Below are 15,100 nucleotides of genomic sequence, written 5' to 3'. Positions count from 1 at the left end.
GAGACTATATGGCAACCTAGCCTAAATTCTGCTATCATTCCCCCTGTATCTGATGTTCCTACTGTGAATGACAGTCCTGTTGTTGTCAAAATGCTATGCACAAGAATATTGGGGGGCTTGGGGAACTTTTGAGGTTTCCAGAAGTAAAGGAAATATTTCAGAGGAAAATTTCCAAAAGAAACCCCAGCATGTTTAGTCGGCTTGAATTTCTTTTGGGCGTGTGTGTGCAGAAAACTGAGGAGAATGGGAATGAACAAAAGCAACTGGAATCCAAAACAGGGAGTTCTCCATACTGAAACGTGTGGTTTCCAATTGTAATATATGACAGAAATTTGAATAAATAGTTTTCAACTACCAGTCGAGAAGCCTCCATCAGCTTCTGTAATGGAGTCTGCTGGTTTCCTCTTCATTTAAAGGGGACATAATGTAACTAACTTTATCTGAATTGGGGTCTTTATATGCAAATCTGTCTTAATGGAGGAAGTGCATCTTAGTGGAGCGAATTAGTGATAAAGCAAACCGTCCCAATTCCTAGCATAGGAATAAGGGGACACTGACATCATTATATTCTTTTTTCCATACACCATGCACCTATCAAGTTCACTTACTTAGTCTCGAAGTGCTCAGACATTTTCCAAAATAAGATTACCAAAGTGGAAAAAAATATTCATGAAAGCAAAATTCCATGAGTATTTATTTATTTTAATGGTTTTAAGATCATCTAATCAGAAGCCCCCATCTTAGCTTCCATCTTTATCCATTATGTCAACAGAGCTTCCCAGTTTTGATTCCTGGTAGATATGAACCATCTGCTTATAGCAAGTACGAGGAATCTGTGACCCTGCGAAATTTGGACTACAGCATCCATCATCTCTGACCACTGGCACACTAACCGGGGCTGATGGGTGTTGGGAGTCCCAACATCTGGAGGACCACAAGTTCCTCATGTCTGGTTTCAAAGGTTACCATGAAGATTTATGAGTGTTATCTATCGTGAAAATATATACATTGAATCTAAAGCTTTTTTAAAATAGAATTATAAATCTCAAACGTTTTTGCATTTTGCACTTTAATGTTGTGAACCACCCTGTGATCTTTGGAGGAAGGGTTCTATACAAATTTAATAAATGAAATAAATAACTCAAACCTATCAAAATATAATTTGATAGCTATGATGACTGATTTTGCAGAAATGTTTACGGAACTCAGGTTTTATTGACTTTGCTTGTATTTGGAAGATGTCGTCCGCCAGGTTTTCCTTGCTTGCAGATGTCACAACATCTTTCACAATGGTGTTGGCTGATAATCAGAAATGGTACATATTTAATAGCAGAAAAGGATCTCAACATGCCCATCTGGAAGCTGTATCTGGACTGCACCGTTGTGCTACATAATTGCTGGAGCAAAGCAGGTCACTTTGAAACATCTGCATAGGTAACACTTGGGAATAAGATAGCACTTGCCTATGGCTTGGCAGACTCCAAATACTCCAAAGCTACTGAGACTGACCCATCTTGTTATGTCTTAAACTCTGCTTATCTTGGGAAAAGCGAGGAAATTGGCAGGACCTCATTTTAAATAGCCCAGGGTGGGTTTTTCTTAGAGGGGGGAGTTATATATCATGCTGCAGAACAAGATAACAGATGCAAACTTAGATATAGAGGATTTCAATCCTAAGCATGTTTACTGAATGTTTCATTGGTCAAAACCACCAGCGCAACTTGCTTCCAAGTTAATAAAAGAAGAATTTGAGGTATGAGATGTAGTTTTTGATAGCATTCAAACTAAAAATAAGAAATAACTAGTAATCACTTAATTATAAGAAATTGTTGTGATAGCTTCTAACCTTTTTTAAAAAATTGAAACGAGTGAAACTGCTGAAAGGTTTACTTAATATTTTTTAAAAATATATATATAACCAAAGGCAAGCAGTTTTTCTCCCTTCTGGTTTTGGGAATGTATATCAGATCTATGATCAGATTACATGTTATGATCCAAAGACATGGATATTGTAACCACAAAACCCCCACAAAAAGTGAAACCAATCTTTCGCATGACCACATTACATGCCGCTCTAAACAACAATTATGTCAAGGGCCCATGCAATGCTATAAATACACTTTATTATTCCTTATATGTGACTGTCATTAAAGCTTTCTACTTATCTGGAAGAAAAGAAATCAAATGTGGTTCTGCCATGTTTTTGCAAGCTAATTGATTCCTTATGTGTGTATATTGGAGGAAGTTTTTGCTCTCAAGCCAGTGGTGTTCAGTTTAGGAAAAAGGAGAAGATAAAGCATATAACAAAAGTCTGGGTATAATATTTCCATGCTAGGAAGGTTAAGATTTATCACCAGTTGAGGCAAACCCTACGATCTAGGGGTGTTTTTTTAAGTGCATCGTAAAAATTAAAACAAGGCAGTTCTTCAACTGGAAAGTGGGAGACATTGGCTGGGACTCACACAAGTAGGGTGACTGGGTACAAAGGAAGGCAGAGCTCTTATGATAGTCATAAAATTATTGACTTGGTGCAGGAAATCCAAATCCACTTGGTGAAGGAAATCTAGAACTAGGCATCCCCAACCAATGACTATTCAACTTCTGCTTGATTTCTTCCATCCCATTGTGCAGAAGAAGGGGTGGCATCGAGTACAGCAGCTTTCCTCAGCCTTTCGGAATAAGCAGCACATCTGAGAAGCCCCATTAGACCCCTGGGGATCCATGAGCAGAACATCCCAAAATTATTTGGTGCATTTTTTTGTGGGTTGAACTGAAAAGCAGCTGTGGACGCTCCGCTTTTCACTGAAGCAATGGTGCTGTGGGAGGGTTGGGGTTATCCCATTTTCCCAATCAAAACTGCACCCCCCCACCCTGAAGCTACTAATACACTAATGCAGGGAGATACCACACAGGTGTACTGTGAACGGAGGGGGAAAGGGTTAATTCACCTGTCCTCCAGTCAAAACCAGAGTGTCCCATGATTGCATTTAAATTAAAAGAAAAACTGGGAGAGCCAATCACATATGCCCAGGTTTGACCATGAAATAGTCATGCTTTGTGAACCGCCCTGAGACCCCCGGATATAGGGCGGTATATTAATAATAATAATAATTTTACATAGCTGTAAAGAAACAATGCCTTCTTTTGCACCTGGTCACCCTATTAACAAGTATCTTCAATATGCTTCCCTATTTCTGCTTAATAGACATTCACCAAAGGAGTGCCCTGTCTAACCTCAGACCCTCCAAGTGTCCCTATTTTCCAGGGACAATCCCAGATTGATAGAAGCCGTCCTGGTTTCTGATCTGATCCCGGAATGTCCTGTTTTTCCTTAGGATGTCCCTGTTATCATTGGAGAAATGTTGGAGTGTATGGAGTTATGTGACCCCTGAGCCAATGAGATAAGTAACTATACAACCTTTAGAAGATACCTGAAGGCAGCCCTGCATAGGGAAGTTTGCTAATGTTTTATTATGGTTTTATATATACTGGAAGCTGTCCAGAGTGGCTGGGGCAATGCAGTCAGATGGGTGGGGTATAAATAAATAAAAATGATGAAGATGATGTTGATGTTGATGCTGATGGAATAGGACATCCCTGTTTTCATTGGAGAAATGTTGGAGGTTATGTAACCTACAATGTTTGAGGCCTCCTGTCAAATTGAACTTTCTTTTCAGCTACCTGAGTCTCATATGATTTACAATAAGTAGCTTCATACATCACACATTGCCAACAAACTGGCTCAGCACCCATGACCCACCATTAGGGAACCATTGCTCTGACACCATACTAGAAAGTCTGACTAAATTGCCAATTGAATTCCTTCCCTGTTGAGTGACTGGATAAATCCATGCTTCCTTTGTTCCTTTAACACTAGTTCTTTGGAATTCAAATGCAAATTGCAGTAGACTCTCACGTGGTCCATTGGGATGAAGGAAGGAGAAAGAGACCCCCGCCCCAATGCAAAATGGAAATAGGGATGTTATGTGGTTGGTTGGGAATGGGTGGTGCTGTGGTCTAAACCACTGAGCCTCTTGGGCTTGCTGATTGGAAGGTTGGCGGTTCAAATCCCCGGACCGTGATGGAGTGAGCTTCCATTGCTCTGTCCCAGCTCCTGCCAACCTAGCAATTCGAAGGCACGCCAGTGCAAGTAGATAAATAGGTACGGCTCTGGCGGGAAGGTAAATGGTGTTTTCCTTGCACCCTGGCTTCCGTCACAGTGTCCTGTTGTGCCAGAAGCAGTTTAGTCATGACCCAGAAAGCTGTCTGTGGACAAACGCCAGCTCCCTTGGCCTGAAAAGCGAGGTGAGCACCATAACCTCATAGTCGCCTTTGACTGGACTTAACCGTCCTTTACTTTTATGAGGTTGGGTAGACTTGCTACCTTCTCTACCAATTTTTACCAATGTCTGTGGCTTCTTTGCTTCTTGAGGTGAGTCATGACATTAGACTAGATCAGGAAATCCTTCTGAACTGAGAAGCATCCTCCTGGGGGCCTCAGTCTGAGGAGCATCATTTAGTCATGTCAGGTTGAGTTAGCCACCTCCCTTTCCCTTGTATTTCGTTTTGGCCAAAATGTCCGATTTCCCAAGACATTTTAGCAATTTCCGCTTGGACACTGCTTCCAACTGCAGTATTCCGGATATGTCCAGGAAATTCCGGACATATGGCAACCCAGTTGTATTTTAGACACCAGGAAAACATGTACCAGTGAGACAGGGATAGCCAGTGGTAGTACCCTGCAGTTTTTGCTAAACAACTCCCATCATCCCTGACCTTGGGCCATGCTTGATGGGGCTGATAGGAGTTGGGAGTCTGACACATCTGAAGGACGCCATATTGGCCATCCCTGTTCTGGTATACTGTTCCCAATCTGAATAAATACATCAGTCTGCAAGTCAGAGGGGAAACATTTCACTTTTGGTATGAGAAATTACAAGTTAATGAACCAGAGAGCTCAGGCAAAGGTTGTGGGTCAGACCCACCTGCTGCTGAAGAATTTTACCTTCAGGAGTGTCCCTGGTCAAAGTAATTTGTTCTTGTCTGGCAGTAAATGTCTGGATTTTAACCAGGGATATAATCATCTATGAAAAAAGGTAAAGCATAGAAAGAAGCCTTGTGAAAGTTGCCTTGACCCAAGAAAGCAAAACCCTGCAGGAGTTATGAATGTCTTTTTGATCCAAGTTCAGCTGCCAAAAAGACTGTGCTTAATTCCTGCTTCTATCTGTAACAATGGCTAAGAGAGAAAATATTCTTTAAAATTGTTCTGGTGATCATGCTGAACTCTCAGTCAGCAGCGAAAAATAATAGAGACTAGTTTAAATAGGACTTTTCTTGAATACATTGAAACTGTTAGAAATTAACACATCTTTTTTGAAAACATGATGATATAATTTTAAGCAGCTGCTTTTTGGACTCCTTCACTTCCCTACTTTATACTATACAGAAGTCATACTTTATACCGCATGTATGGTTTTATTTTATAATGTATTATTCCATTTTTCAGGAAAGTGTGAAGAGATTAGGAGAGGGATAGCAAAAGTAGGGTTATGTGGAGGGGAAAAATATGTTTAGCACAAAAACAATTTCATCCTCATCAACTATGTTTAGATTTGAATCTCTAAGGATTGTACCCCTTTTCAAAACTCTTCTCTAAATTCCTCTGGTTTTCCTGTCATCCTAGTTTCCTACTTCCTTTACTTTCCAAAATATTGGATGACCTGACTTGCAACTTTATCTTTTTACCCTTGATTCAACTTATACCTTTTTCTTGACACTTATGCCTTCTCACTTTGTCAAGCTAAGTGAATTGAATCCAGTGTTACTTGGCAAACCCACTGAAACGAATGGACAGGAGTAACTTAGGTCCTTTAATTTCAAAGTGTCTACTCTCAGGTAGAGAAGAGTCAGTGGAAATCTTGGAGCACCTTGAATGGTTGGAAGTTACTAGAAAGCTTTGGATCCAAGCCTATATATAAATGTGTTGCTGCTGCTCTTGTTAAGATTAGTATTGCTGGTTTTCTTACACACAGATTGATCTGCATATCATTAGTGAAATATGCCACGTTAAAAAAAAAAAATGGGGCTCAGCCGAAAAGGGTCAGAAATTGGTTATATCATTGGATAGCATTGAATCTTGTGGTGGATTGTTCAATGGCACTTCAAATGCAGACACTACATGTCTGTAATTCTATAGTTCTGCAGGCATTCCTTTGTCATTTGTGCCATGCAGGTTCTTCGTATCATGGCAACTAGCAAATAGCATATCTGCATTGCCACAAGATGGTTGCCCTGGTTTTCCTGTGTATAGATTTAAACTGAATGTTTACGCCAGAAATTTCTGTTTGTTTGTTTTTTGGGGGGTTTTTTGGGATACACATTGCCCTGTAGCCGTTACATATTTAATAATCATGCAAACTGATGTGAAACCTTTTGCTAAATTATTCATTTGCTAAAACCTTTAGGTAAGCTAAATACAGAAAATTACCTTATTAAACTACTACATTTTCACTGTATTTTATTTACAGTGACATTTGAAAACATTGTGCGACTGTTTATCCTATCTTGTATATTTTTTTATTTATAAGAGTATTTCTATTCCACCATATCATACCAGGGCAGTGTACAACATTAAAACGTAAAACGCTATTAAAACAAGAGAGGTAATAATTAAAGTGACTGGCTCTTTAAACAAACAAACAAAAAAAAAAACAGCTACAAAGGCCTGTCAGCATACAAAAGGAGTGATTGTTGTTGTCCATTATTATTGTTGATATTGTTATTGCTTTTAAACTTGCACTTACAGTGCTTTTTGTTAATTTTAACTGCTGTCGCAAGCTGACCTGGCAATATTTCATACTGAGAATTAAAAGCATTTACTGCAACGGACATCTTGTTGCAGATTAGAATGGTTAAAAGATCTGTACATTTGTAGGATTGATCTAATACATATGATTTTAAATATTTGATAAGCTTAATGAAGTGTGTTAATCATGTTCCATACAGTAATACCTGTATGCGTGGTTCTATGTTTCACAAAATTATAACCTCTAAAAGCAAGTTATAAAACTATTCTCTTGCGTTGAATACCCCCACATTTGAGCTTCTGAAATGTGCTTAGTGCCAGTCATCTTTTCTGTCCTTTCAAACATTGTTAGGGAAGGTGAAGTTCGTTCTTTAGCTGAACGGCTTGAAGAACCACAGGAAATGTCACCTCCTTGATCATCTTCCTTAACAGGTTGTGCTTTTGGACTGTTTCACCCCTACTGCAACCGAAACGCAAGATGTTACAGAGTTCTTATGCCAGTATGTTACAATCAAGGTGAATTGCCAAAAATTACCGCATCCTTTGACACAAATGTTGAGCTCAAATATTTTATTAACAAAATTTACGTACCTCTTGGATATAAAAGCAAAACAAAACACACCTCCAAGCAATTTTTTAATAAGGTGCTATGCATTTTATAAACGAATGGCTCCTAGCTGTCAGAGTCAGCCTCCTTAGTCTCCATGTTGTCTCTTCAACTTAGCAGAGAGGATGATGGGAAGAAAACTAGATTTTTTGGGTTCTGCCTGTCATTGTCTCTGACTCCCTCTGATTCCCCGCTTCTACCTTAGCAGTTCCAATGGGCACCAGCCGCCACTGATCATATCCTGCTCACATATTTCTTCCTGAATATGATTGGTTGACAGCACAGTCTTTAAAAAGTCAACTTAGAATTGAGTTCCTATTGAATTCAGTGGGATTTTCTCAATAACACATACACACGTTCTGTTTTTATCTTGGGGCACAGCTGGTAATTCTTAAGAGCTGAGCTAAAAAAAAACACCAGCAGAATTTCTTGCTTATACAGTAGTTACAATTTTTGCTTATTGTTACAATTTCTTATTTCCGTCAAAAACTTAATTTTCTCTTAAATTTTTCCAAACGATCCTATGATATTTCTGAAACTTTACTTCTTCTGCAGTTTTACTTCTTGCTTGTTTTTATGATCTGTATTACATTTTTAAATTCTATATTTGTACTTCACTTTTTATGCCGGCTTATTGTTTTGGCTGTACTGTATTATTTACTTTTATATTTTGTCATTGGCTGGGGTTGTATTTTATTGGAGAGTGTAAGGTGCTTTGTGGAGGAAGTTGCTCAAAAAGTGGGGTATACATTTATGAAATGCATTAAATAGTAAGTAATATAAACATATGCTCCTTGCTAGCTGCTTAACAGTTTTATTTGTTTTATTTATTTAGTTAGTTTGCTAAGGAGCCCCGGACACCACGCTTGTTTCCTTAGGCCAAATCTTATTTTCACAACAGATTAGGCGTCTAGAGAGTGACTTGGGAGCGGCCAATGTCACCCAGCATCCTTAGTGGTTGAGTGGGGATTTAAAGCTGGATATCCTTGGTCTCCAGTAGTGATGTATGGAAGTGAGAGCTGGACCATAAAGAAGGCTGGTCGTCGAAGAATTGATGCCTTTGAATTGATGCCTTTGAATTATGGTGCTGGAGGAGACTCTTGAGAGTCCCATGGACTGCAAGAAGATCAAACCTATCCATTCTTAAGGAAATCAGCCCTGAGTGCTCACTGGAAGGACAGATCCTGAAACTAAGGCTCCAATACTTTGGCCACCTCATGAGAAGAGAAGACTCCCTGGAAAAGACCCTGATGTTGGGAAAGATGGAGGGCACAAGGAGAAGGGGACGACAGAGGACGAGATGGTTGGATAGTGTTCTCGAAGCTACCAGCATGAGTTTGACCAAACTGCAGGAGGCAGTGGAAGACAGGAGTGCCTGGTGTGCTCTGGTCCATGGGGTCACGAAGAGTCGGACACGACTAAACGACTAAACAACAACAATAACATCCTTGGTCTAAGGTCCAAATGCAGTTGCAAAATCAGGGAACTCTGTTGGGCTCCAGGGGGGCCACGTGTAAATACATATTGCTGCTGACTTGCTTTTGGCTCAGTGCGTCACAAAAGTTGGGCAGGCCTGTCCCCTACAGCAGCGGCTGAAACAACCTGTAGAGCAGGGTGCTTGGGTGCATGCAAAATTTACGGTTCTCAGCTGACATAATAGGGGGGAATTCAGGGTGAACAAATGAAGGAAGTCTAGGGTATCTTTGAAGGGATAAAGAAGTGGGAGGATAATGGAGTCATTTAACTGCCTCACATAGCTTGAAGTATGAAGGTGGATTGATGAGTCGTTCCCATAACATTTTGCTGGTGGTTTAACACACAGCATCATTACCAAGAGAAAAGACTAAAGAACTGCAGAGGACAGGACCCTGGGCTAAATCTCTCTCCCCCCCCCCCTTCTTCTGTTTTTAAGAAAAAGTGTGTCTTTGATGAGATATAGCTGCAGGCAATCGTTTTACATTTTATGTCAGCTCTCTTTTGTCAGAGATTCATTATTGATGCTGTACTCTCCATTTTAATTCACACTTCTCCGCTAATCAATTACAGCGTTTATCCATTAATCAGGTATCCTGACAGGGTCAATAACTGCTCTTCAGTTTAGCTGGCCGCCGCATGTTCTCAAGCAAGTAGCAACAGTCAGTAGATTAGTTTAGAGCATCATTGTTTTCGCAGGCTGGTGGACATCTGGACGGGTAAACAAAGTCTAATGAGTTTTTGGGGTGATTATCCTGTTCTTGGGCTCTCTGATGAAAACCTTAACTATTTGGCAGAGAAGCAACTTGTGTTCTTGGAACTCGCCTGTTTTGTTCCTTGCCTGTCCTTCTATCCAGTCTCTCTCTCTGTGTGTGTATATGCACCTTCTAGAATGTGCCTGTTCAAGTATATAATTTATAACAGATTCAGACATGGCAAATTATCAGAGGAATCAAAGCTTTTCATTTTAGCAAGTGGTGTAGATAACAGAGGGGGCAACATTTAATTGGACAGTTACAGTTTGGGTAGTTAAGTTGCTGTCCATAATGACGGTAACAGGTTTCAATTATCCTTTTTATGACAGATGTACCAACATTTAATTGTTTCTCGTCAAGTGTGGAGAGAAAAGGCACTTCTGTAGATTTTTCAATTCTTCTACATGTCACTTAGCTGTCTACACTATTGTTTGAGCTCCTTTCTCTCATCCTTTTTGCGGCAATGAGTTGTGTCATTCCCTCATGATCAGCACTTTTGTTGTCTTTGTTTTTTGCTGCACCTCAGAAGTCCATCTTTTCTTTCATCGCCTTCCCATTCATGCATGAGGGAACAGTTGTGCTCTGTTGTGGGGATGTTCCGCTGGATTTCAAACAGTAGGGTTTCCTTTTATTCCCTTCTAAGTAGTACAATGGAGCTGAATGTCTGTTGCAGAATGCACACACTAATATGCCAGGTTATTTGGTTTTTAAGAAGTCAATAAAAGTGGTGGGCTTAGTTGCAGTGCTTGGCTCAGATTTTCTCCCCCCCCCCTTTTTTTTTTTTTTTTTGCTGTTTGCCTTTCCATCTTTGGTTATAAATGTGTTTGTTTCTGGTTATAAAATACAATCCTCCAAATTAAATCCAAGCATGGAATCAACAAACACTTAGGGAGCGGGGAAAGGGGGGGTGGAACACATTACTGGCAATGGAATATTTTCACATTAGCTGATTTGGCAGCCTCTGCATCATTCCTGATAAGGAAGTGAAAACCGCAGCCAGCTCTAATTAATGGGGACTATTAACAGGAAGGGAAATGGAGAGAAAGATGGACTCATGAGTTGGTTTTGGCAAAAGCCCTAGCCTCTTTCCAAGGCTCTCCATTTAGGGAAAGAAATGTAACTTTGAGGGATTTGTTTTTACACTGTAGATTATTTCTCCAGAAGTGTGTGTGTGTGTGTGTGTGTGTGTGTGTGTGTGTTCCAAACATTCCATTCAAAAAGCCACCGCTAGAGGAAAACAAAACGAAACAAAAACAAAGCACATACACAAGAGACGTAAGAATCCTAGAGAGGTAGTGTCGAGACACTTTGTTCTAATATTCAGGAGCAACCTTCAAAATCCTTCCTAATGAGGTCATAAAAGGAAAAAAATGGAACAAGTGGTACTTGTGTACCTCTCTGGGATGTTTCAGTGAGGTCACTTGCCACTTGGTTATCCCATTTGAAAAGGGATTGGGATAGTTCAATCAAGCATTGCATTAAGAGAGAGACTTTGATTAATTCCTTCTCTTCTCCATTGTGTTGCAGATAATTTTGGTAAATTTGGGAGACTTTCTTCTTAGTCAGTGTTAGGGGCTTAAAGTTCCTGATGTGTCATGCTGAGAGTTAGCATTTATTAGTCCTTTTGGGCTCATGTGTTGTTGTTTTTTTTAAAAAAAGTGTAGCTGCGGACAGCCCTTGGATTATCCATTGACAAGCCAGGCCATTCTTTCAACGTTACTGTTATCTCAGGTCATATGGAGAGATGAAGTTCTTCTTCAGTTTTCCGTTGGAACAAATACTCCGTTAAAAAGGGGAAGGCCGTTGGAACAAATACTCCGTTAAAAAGGGGAAGGCCAAGAATAAACTGTAAGTAGGAGAATGATTCACTTGGAACATTGCACTTGGCCTTTTAAGTTACATGTTTATAGGAGTGTTATTCTCTGGTTTGTGAGGCGATGCAACAAAAGCAATGAGAGGGAAAGTTAACCATGTAGACCTGACTTCTCTTGTAGCAGGAGAAGCGGAATATGGAGTTTAGTTGCTACCAAGCCTGGTATTCAAGTTTGGAGTTTTATTAGTATGACCTCCATTATATTTAAATATGTGACTTACGTTGCAGTTTTAAACAACTTTGCTTTCACTGTATCGATGGCAGGAATGTATTTGCAAAATTGTACACAGGAGGCCAGAAGTTTATTTAAAACCCATATTTTAAACTTGTTTCACTCTGCACCTATTTGAACCAGAAACCTACTGTTTAGGCATTTAAATTGTGGGTAATTTACCCCCCCCCAAAAAAAAAAACTGCCATCATCCCATAACTCCTCTCTATTCTTGTTTTTGAAAATCTGTGTGCTTGTTACTCTGGAGACCTGAGGCCTATTGGTTACACACATATTTAGGTGCTCTTTAAAAAGTGGATTTTTGACCTGATGGACCGTAACGGCTCCCAGGGTGCCACTGTGGTCATTGTATAAATCTGCCTTAGTTTTTTTTTTTTTTGTTTACTCACTTGATATACCGTAACGGCTCTTAAATCTGTAATGGTCTATTGCATTAATCCAGAAGCTGCGCATGCGTCTGCAACCTTTGTACCTAAAGAAGAAGAAGAAGAAGAAAAAAGAAAAGCTCAAAGGAATTTTTGTTGTTGTTGGGGGGAAAAGAGGATACATGCTCAGAATTCCTCCTCCCCACCCCCAACTGAATTGAGCAGTCGCTTTCCCCCTTTCACAGTAATTCAAAGCACTGTGGATAACTGGCTTTCCAAAATATCATGTTAAAAAAACAAAAAACAAAAAACCAACCGGTTTTTAACATATTAATTGTTCAGATCATTAATGGAAAGTGCCAAGTAACTTGTCAAGAGAGGTGCATCTACTAGAGGTTTTTAATCAGGATTTGGGTTGGGCAAGGATGGCTAGTTTATGTGAAAAACTGGGCCTAGTGGCAAATCAGGAAGGTATTGTTGTTGTTGCTGTTGTTAATATTAATATTAATATTCAAAATAAAAATAAGCAAACTGGTACTATAAAATGGAACCAGGTTTATGCAGGGACCAAATATGTATGTACTTCTTAAAGAAAAAAATGTATTTTTTATAAATAAAAAAACCTGATGTGTGCTGGATAGGGCAGTTCAACCTCGAGTGAAAGGATGTTGTGATTTTAAACTTTTGAAAATGGTCTCATTGGAACAGCAAGAAGGGGAAAGTCAACATTCCATGCAATTGTTATTGTTATTGTTATTAAAAGCAACAGAAGTTCATATTAGTCCATAAGAAAGGGCACTCTACTATTTTGTGACATTTTTGTTGGTCCAGTAAAGGTGTTGCCCAACTGTGGATTTTGACCTTCCTGCAAGTCAGGGATTGGATATTGTCGTGGTAATGATTGGTGTGATGTGTACTGTAGGGAAGCTATATGTTTCTTCAACTCTTAAGAGATTACACTTGTAATCCAGTAATTCTTACATTTGCTGTACTTTGGACCATTATTCCATTAGCTTGGTCATTGTTGACCATATTTCCTATAGACCTGGGATGTCCAACTGGTTGATCGCGATCTACAGGTCGATTGCAGGGTGTCCCTGGTCAATCCAATGGGTAGATCACTGACAGTTTTTTTTATAGTGGGAGTAGATCGCAGTCTCTTGGAAGTTGGACATGCCTGCTATAGACCATATTTTCTATAGCCCTGAGCAACAGACATAGAATGAATTGAATTTTGATTTTGTGTTAATCACACTAATTTCAGCTGGGTGATTTAGTGAATTTAGGTTTCTGTAATTTAGGTTTCCCCTCACTGTCACATTTGTACCTGGTTCTTCATTTTTCAGTGATCCTTTTAGGGTGACTTCTTGGGCTCGTCCTATTTTGCACAGGAATTTATATAAGGTTCTCCTATTTTTACCTTGTAAGGTGTAAGATTGCAAAATGGTGACTTACTGAAGGCCACCAAGTTAGCTTCATGGCTAAAGGGGATTTGAACTCTAGTCTCACCAGTTTGGGTCCAAGAGTCTTGACTATTCAAGACCCTGGCCCTAGTCCTAACATCGCTTCAGTTGACTGTGATATGATCTCACAGATTGGATTCTTTCCTTTCGTGACTCACAGTTTAGGCAGGAGTTGTTTGAAATCATGACATTTCCATCTGCATTTCAAAGCGATTTTTGATTGACTTCAGTGGGACTTACAGGTAAGAGGAAGTAGGATCACATCCTCCAATCTCTGCTCTGTGATACTTTGCTGCGACTTCTATTTTCCCATCATTTCCAGTGCCCCTCAAACACAAAAATGTCTGCTTTATGTAGTTGTCTTACTATTTCTACTCAAAAATCCATGGTTTGGCTTCCTTGAGCAGTTTTTTTTTTAAAAAAAAATAGTTTTGTTTTTGCTCAGCCATCTGTTCCACTTTTTAATTGTGCTGTTTGTCTACCCAACGCAAAGTATTATTGAAAGGATTATCTGTAGTGAAACAGCATAAAATTTTAGTGTGAGTTTAAGTTGGGGAGATAACAGAAGTGAGAGTGCAGCTACCAATAAATATATGCTTGTATATTTGATGGATGGGGCTATTTGTCTTTCAGTATTCTACATCTGCTAGTTGTTTAAATTTATACTGATAATCCAGAGGATATTTTATCTAATTATTACTAGCACTGCTCTGAAATGTAGAATTTTTACTGTGTTTTTTGAAAATGACTTTCATTTGTGATATTTTTTTAGTATGTCGTAAGTCACTTAGAGACATTTTTCTTTGAAATATGAATACCCTCACAGGGTTCTTCCAGATGACAGCTTAATACTGTAAATGGGTTGTTGGAAAATTGGAAACATGTTATTACCTTATCAATGTTTTCCTGGGAAGGGTAAATCCAAATTAAATGCCTATGCGCTGGCAGCTTGATGACAATGACACTGTGGGAACACTACAAAAAACGAGCACCAATGCTACAATAAATACCTGCCTTTAAGCACCCACAGACCTCCTCGTGTGCCCTTGCCACCATTACTGTAGATATTTCATAAGCAGAAGCAGCAGAGATAACGGCAAAAGGTTTTGAAAACGGTTTCCTGACCTCAACTAGGGACCTGCCCGCTGATAAAGTGAGATAAGGTTGTTGCCTCAGGCGGCAGATATGGGCCCAAGGACTGTGCCGCTCCCCACTGCTGCACCAACCTGCTGGGCTATGGCAGTGCATGGCAGCGGGGAAGGTGTGCGGCAGCAGCGTGGCGTGGGCAGAGAAAGTGCAGTGGCGCGGACTCAGATCTGTGGGATGGGGGGCATTTTGCCTCAAACAGCAAAATGTCCTGGGCCAGCCCTGACCTCAACTCTATCTATTTAGCACATAACACTGCTGACATTTTGTCATCATGGTTACTGGTTACTACCACACAACTGAATTCATACCTAGTACAGTGGTACCTCGGGTTGCATACTCTTCAGGTTACATACGCTTCAAGTTACAGACTCCGCTAAC

The 15,100-nt window shown here is 39.8% G+C and overlaps 1 protein-coding gene and 1 long non-coding RNA gene across 5 annotated transcripts in view; one reads left to right on the top strand and one right to left on the bottom strand.

The window, feature by feature from the left end:
* The window catches only part of CLYBL (citramalyl-CoA lyase), a 194,950-nt gene that overhangs the window by 84,599 nt on the left and 95,251 nt on the right, over nt 1–15,100 (top strand). The gene's annotated exons all lie outside the window — the stretch shown is intronic.
* Nucleotides 10,923–13,922, bottom strand: LOC307214400. Its single transcript, XR_013838040.1, has 3 exons — nt 13,438–13,922; nt 12,135–12,217; nt 10,923–11,420 (listed from the first exon to the last, which is right to left on the bottom strand). It is a non-coding gene; the product is annotated as an uncharacterized lncRNA (long non-coding RNA).

The sequence above is a fragment of the Podarcis cretensis genome (assembly GCF_951804945.1).
Source record: "Podarcis cretensis genome assembly, chromosome: 4".
NCBI lineage: Eukaryota > Metazoa > Chordata > Lepidosauria > Squamata > Lacertidae > Podarcis > Podarcis cretensis.
The sequence above is the reverse complement of the archived record's forward strand: the minus strand, read 5'-3'. Positions and strand labels throughout refer to the sequence as shown.